Source organism: Euphorbia lathyris, chromosome 8 (genome assembly GCF_963576675.1).
Source record: "Euphorbia lathyris chromosome 8, ddEupLath1.1, whole genome shotgun sequence".
Classification (NCBI taxonomy): Eukaryota; Viridiplantae; Streptophyta; class Magnoliopsida; order Malpighiales; family Euphorbiaceae; genus Euphorbia; species Euphorbia lathyris.
In genome coordinates, this window is record NC_088917.1 from 85,531,856 (window position 1) to 85,538,705 (window position 6,850).

Here is a 6,850-nt window from a genome sequence, read left to right on the forward strand (position 1 = left end):
CTTAACATATACAGAATATAGCATCAGATTTATACTAGCTCCCAGGTCATATAATGCATTCTCAATATTTAACTTGCCAATAGAACAAGGAATGGAAAAACTCTCTGGATCCTTCAGCTTTTTATGAAGTTGCTGCTTGTTCTGGAGTATGGACAAACAGTCTCTGTTTAGCTGGATCATTGAGATGTTTTCTAATTTCTTCTTATTGGACAGGATATCCTTCAGAAACTTTGCATATATGGGCATCTGAGCAAGTGCTTCCACAAAGGGGATGTTGATATGCAACTTCCTCAAGGTGTGCAACACTTTTGAATTTTGCTCTTCAAGCTTTTTGTTTACGAGCCTCACCGGATAAGGTACATGTGGTACATAGGGAGGAGGTGGATAGTACTTCTTCCCTTGTTACTCCTTATGGATGTTAGATGTGAGATCTGTCTCGGCTGGCCTTTCTTGGTTAGGAACAGTCTGTTCCTTTTCTTTCTCAGCAGATTTGGACGTACCTTTACACTCAGCACTTTCATTAGCTACCAAAGGAGGAGTAGTTTCCTTACCAGACCGTGGAGTGATAGTCATCACATCTCCCTTAGGGTTTGGTTTGGTATTGCTCGACATCACCCCTTTTCCTTTTGATGATGAAGCTGCTAGCTGATGAACTTGTGTCTCCAAATTTTTGATGGAAGCCTGTGTTTGCTTCATAAACTGCATCGTCATGGTCTTCATGTCCTGTTTAATGTCCTCATTTGGTGGAACATGCTGTTTGTAAGGTTGTTGAGGCTGCCTTTGATAATGTCCTCCTTGCTCCTGCTGGTATCTTGGTTGTTCATGCTGGTTCTGCTGTCTAGTCCATCTGAAATTCCGATGATTTCTTGTGGTTGCATTGTATGCACTAGTACAGAAATGGCCTATGGCCATGGTCGTTTACGATCATTAGCCACGGTTGTACAACCATGGCCAAAAGGAGGCGTGGCAAATGCTTGGCGTCTTTAGCCACAGTTTATCGACCGTGACCAAAGGGGCATTAGAGTCGGTTTTTACATATAACCGACTCTAATGCCCTATGTTTTGGCCACGGTTGTTACAAAAAACCGTGGCTAAAAGGGTCTTTAGCCATGGTTGTCTGTAACAATCGACTCTAATGCCCCTAACCATTAGAGTCGGTTGTTGAAACAACAGACGCTAATGCTCTTACCATTAGAGTCGGTTGTTGAAACAACTGTGGCCATTGATATGTTTTTAATTAAAAAAATAAAATAAAATATTTTGGATTGAATGGAGATCTAATATTAAACTATAATCACATATCATAAGCATAAATATTACAATAATAAAATATGACGTAATTGTGGGCAAACGGTTTTCGTTGAAATAGGGAAACTGTAAGGAATGTTGAACCAACTAATAAATAGTAGTGCACAATGAAATGAATTTTTTTTCAAGGACACAGTTAAATAAAAACTACCACACACCAACATTTACAACCTTACACATTAGTTGAATTGTGTGGCTGCCCTAAATTAATGTCTACAAAAAAAACTTTTCTCTAATATCCCTACAGAAGCTCATTAATCTGCCTTAGCTAGCTCCGTTCTCGATCCTGAGCCTCGTTAATGGCATCGTCAATCTGCCATAGGCTCCAATGTGAAACTTTTGCTCTTCATTTTGACTCTGAATACTTAATGATCTTTGACATCTTTAATTAGACATTCTTGGTTCTAAAAAAACACCTTGAAACCTTTCAGCAACAGTTGTCCAACACTCAACAGATTTTGATCAATTTCAGGCACATACAACACATCAGAAATAGTTTTAGTACCTGAATAGCTTTCAAAAGCTACTGTTCCTTTTCCTTTCACTACAATATAGTCGCCATTCCCGATTCTTACTTTTGAGGTTTCAAATTTGTCAAGCTCTCTGAAGAGTTTTTCATCATTTGTCATGTGGTTAGTGCAACCACTATCAATCAACCAACTATCACTTGAACTGCAACCCACAAAACAAGTTGCAACAAACAAGTGCTCATCTTCTTGTTGATCTGCAACTTGAGCTTCAATTTCTTGTTGTTGGTCTTTGTTCTTGCATATTACTTCAGCATGCCCAAGCTTGTGGCACTTATTGCATCTCATGTCAGGCTTTCTCCAACATTTGAAATGAGCATGATTATTCCTTCCACAATGCTAACATGGAGGAAACTTTCCTCCTTTTTTGTTGCTGGAGTAATTACTACCATTGGTAGTAGTTTTAACGAGGTGCTTATTTCCCTTCTCCTTCTTGAAAGGACTTCCAACACTATGTTGTAGCTTGGCTTGTAATGCACCCTCCGCTGACACTTCTTGTCTCATCATCTTTCGTTGCTCTTGTGCCTGCAATGCACTTAGCAATTCTGCCAAAGTAATCTTTGACATGTCCTTAGTATTTTCTAAGGAAGCAATTGTTACTTCAAACTTCTCAGGTATTGTTACAAGAATGTGCTCAATAATTCTACTATCAGGAAGTTCAGAACCCAATAATCTTACCTTGTTTACAATACTGAGAAGTCTGTCTAAGTATTCTTTAATCGTTTCTGATTCCTTTATTCGCTGCCTTTGGAATTCTCTACGAAGATTCATCACCTTCATGCCTTTGATTTTTTCATCACATTGGTATTCCTCCTTGAGAAATATCCATATTGCATTAGCTGATTCCAGAGTCATAATTCTGGAAAAAATTGTTGGAGTTAATGCACCATATAGGCAAGCTTTTGCCTTGAACTTCTTTGCCTTTTTGTCTTTGTGATGTTTCATTTGAGCCATTGTTGGGTTGTCAGCTAAAGGTGGAATGACGTAATCCTCCTCTAATGCTTCCCAGAGATCAGATGCTTCCATATGAGTTTTCATCCTTATAGCCCAAACCTGATAGTTCTCTCCATCAAACACAGGTGGAGCAATTGAAATTGAAGAACTTTCTGTTTCCATGTGTTTAGATGGCTTTTCAGGGAATAGGTTGGGTTTTAGGTTTCACTTTGATAACAATCACAAATCTCTCACCAGTCCCTTAAGAAAACCAGCTCTGATACCAATTTGCTGGTGTTAAATAGAAGAACTTAAGGAAGACAAGAATTGGACTGTAAAGTCTGTATTTTATTGAATGAAAACACTTGCTTAAATACATAAATATCTTAACAGAAAATGCAATAAATCAGGAACATATCCCACTTCTAATCAGATAAATAGGAAGTAACAAACAAACAACTAAATCCCTATAAAATAGGAAATAACAACTAAAGAATCAGAAAATATATTTTAAACAGGCTATTGTAATTCAAAAGAATATATGTAGCCTTGTCATCATGCCAACTCAGCACAATCTAATCAACAGCTCATGAGGCATATTTCAACAAGAACGGAGGGTTGCCAAACCCATATAAACTACTAACGTAGAATCAGGGTTAGCTGCATTTTTCGCTACAAAGAGTGGATATGTTCCTCCTTTCCTCGAATGTCCTATAAGAAAATGAACGCTGATTGCAATGCTTGGGTGAGTTAATGGGATTCCTAACTTTGCTGCAATCCTTGAGGTAGTAGTAATACCTGTAGAACAACAAAAGACAGTCATATTGACATCTATGCTTAAAAGAGATTATGGTTTCCAGAAGGTTTTGTCCAATATACATGCTTTCAACAATCAAAAGTAATATTACTCAGAAACAAACCCAATCAAACCAGAATCAGACCTTTACTTTGTTCAGACTCAAGACCTTATCAATGTAATCAATTTCAAAATAACTATATACATGCTTCATTGCCCCCACTTCGAAAAATCCCCTCTTGACGGTCGATCAGCTCCTCTACTACATAAATGCTTCATTGCCATAAGAATCACTATTGCTTCTCTAGTCTTCTTGCAATTGCATGAGTTGATTCAGGTGTAGGTATTAACCCTTCAGATCTAGCAAATTGGATAGCACCTGCAAATACACACATAATTTGAGCTCGCAACGCTACAACTCCAACAGAGACTCATTCTCACTGAGCCAAAACTATTGGATGGTCTATAATCATTATTAACTAGAGCTCCTATCTTTTTAATGGAATCTATCAAAAGTGTAAGCTGCCACACGAATTCCTTTGGGCTTGAAGTGTGTGCAAGTGCTGAAATTTAATTCATAAATGGGGTTTAGAGACTCAAACTCTATACCTTTTGATTTAATAGGCTCTAATCCCATGTTAAATAACCATTCAACCCAAAAGCTTATGTTGATAAACAAGGTTCAACAATGGTTTTTATTATCTCTAACATAATTCTACTGCAAATTCAGAAATCAGCTGCAGCCATTTATGGGATAAACTTGCTGGTTTAAGTGCTGAAAAAAGAGAAGCTTACCTTAAAAGCACTCAGTCTGAGGAATTGTAATTGCCTCTATGAAACCCAACTCACAGACATGTGAAAGCAATGGTGCCATACCGTGATAATGCAATCCCCAAATAGAAAACAGAGAATATGTTATTGGTATAGGATAAGAAAATTAAACATGAGTCCTTGATTGAAATTCTGCATACCAGCATGAATAGGGTCAGGAATGAAATCATGCCCTAGTGTATACATCTTCATTAATGGAGTCATCCCAACTGTATCACCAAAATCATATGCATAAACGACAATTACTTCTATTAGCTGTTATATAACTTTGTTCCTACCTAAGTTTATAGTTTCAGCTTTCCTAAACTGGCTACATACATGTGGATGTAGTGCTGCACATTGAGGAACTGTAAGATAATAGCTTCACTAAACCTATATGATAAACCAAACCAGAAGAATGAATACGAACAGGGATGAAATCAGAAGACGGAACACGAACACCAACAAACTCATATAATAAACGAAACCTATAAGAAAGAACACAGAAAAAGAAATCATAAAGGAAATTTAGAAGATAGAACACGAACCCATATAACAATGAATCGCATAAGAATAACAAATCAAACTCATTCACTTACCTCTTTTATGTTGCTTCTGCCACAACCAAAACACGAACAAAACCCAGTCGGCGCCGATGAAATTTCAAACCGAGCTGCTAACAAGAGAAAGGAGGAGAGCTGCTAATATCTAGGTTGCGCAAAAGAGAGAAAGAGAAACAGGGAGAACAATTGGTACGATTGAAATATGAATCTCTAGAGTCAGTTTTTTAATTAACCGACTCTAAAGTGTAATTGCCGTCGATTTTCAATGAACCGACGCCACTAACCCAAATAATTAGGGTCGGTTCTACCTGAACCGATGCCAATTACGAGTTTATTGGCCTCAGTTTATATTTAAGCCGATGCTAATTACTAGGTCATTACTCTCGGTTTAAGAAGAACCAACACCAATGACAACCCAAACCATGCGCCACTTTTAAAAATCACATTTAGAGTCAGTTTTTTTAAAAAAACCGACCCCAATACTCTAATTATTTGAGCCGGTTTTTTAAATAACGGACCCCAATTACCTGTATCCACAGTTTTTCAAAGAACTGTAGCTAATAAGGTGTGGACGTAGGCCATTTCTACACTAGTGATGTATTGGAGTAAGGATTCAGTGGGTTCCTCTGATTGTATCCAGCATAATCACATTGTTCCTACTCACCTTTTCCTTGTTTCACTCTAGGGAAGTTGATGTTGAAGTGAGGCCCTCCACAAAAATCACACACATCATTAAATGGTGGTTCACTATGGATGGATGACACATTAATTTTGTTGAGCTGCCTGGCAAGCTGTTCCACGTGGGTGGTTAGCTTGGACACTACATCACCATCTGCCGTTATCTTCCCTTCACTCCTAGTTGAGTGCCAATTATAACTTGTTCTTACAACTTTCTCAATGAGGTCATACAAGGCTTGTGGGTCAAGGTCCTCGGAGTTACCATTCGCAATGGACTCAATCTGGATTTTGTATGTGTTAGTGAATCCATTGTAAAAATTCTGCACTTGCATCCACATGGGGATGCTATGATTTGGTACCCTTCGTAATAGCTCCTTGTACCTTTCCCATGCTTCGGCCAAAGATTCACCTCCTCTTGTATAAAACAGGACACCTCATTTTTTAGTTTTATAGCCTGTCTGGGCGGAAAGTATTTCATCAGAAAAGCACTGGCCATGTCCTGCCAGGTTATGATGGTTCATGGTTGTAAGTTCTTTAGCCAGTTCTTTGCTTTATCCTTAAGAGAAAAAGAAAACAGCTTCAGCCTTATCACGTCATCGGACACTCCTCTGTTCGATCGAAAAGTATTACACAGAATAACAAACTCCTGGATATGTGCGTTTGGATCTTCAAACTGGTATCCATTGAATTGCACGGCTGCTTGCAACATCTGTATCATGGATGCTTTTACTTCGAACATGTTGTTTCCTTCGTTCGGCAATACAATGCATGATGAGTGTCCTTATGTGGTACATCTGGAGTAATCCCTAATTCTCATGACAAGTGGATTGTTGTTTTCACCTTCTGCTTCTTGATTAGGTTGTTGTGGTACTCTTCCAACCATCCTTCTTTCTCTTTGTCTTGCTCGTCGAGCTCCCACTTGGTTTCGTCTACACGTTCTTTCTAATTCAAGATCGATAGGAAAAACTGGTGGTCCAGCTCTACGCATAGACAGTGAGAAAAACTGCTTCTGGCTGCACTATTTAACAAACATGTTAAAAACACCTTGTTTCAAAGAAATTTTCAGATAAACTTTGTTGCTTTCAATCCCCGGCAACGGCGCCAAAAACTTGTTGTCCACAAAACAGACTCTAGCAAGTGCACTAGATACAAGTAATAAAATGATAAATGGAGTATCGTCTCCACAGGGATTGATGACCAAACTTTACTAGAAAAACTTTGCAGAACAGGGTGTT

At 38.3% G+C, this 6,850-nt stretch overlaps 1 non-coding gene across 1 annotated transcript; it reads left to right on the top strand.

The window, feature by feature from the left end:
• The first annotated feature begins 5,957 nt into the window (after positions 1-5,957).
• Positions 5,958-6,063, top strand: LOC136204427 (small nucleolar RNA R71). Its single transcript, XR_010675268.1, has one exon. It is a non-coding gene; the product is annotated as a small nucleolar RNA R71 (small nucleolar RNA).
• Positions 6,064-6,850: the final 787 nt, after the last annotated feature.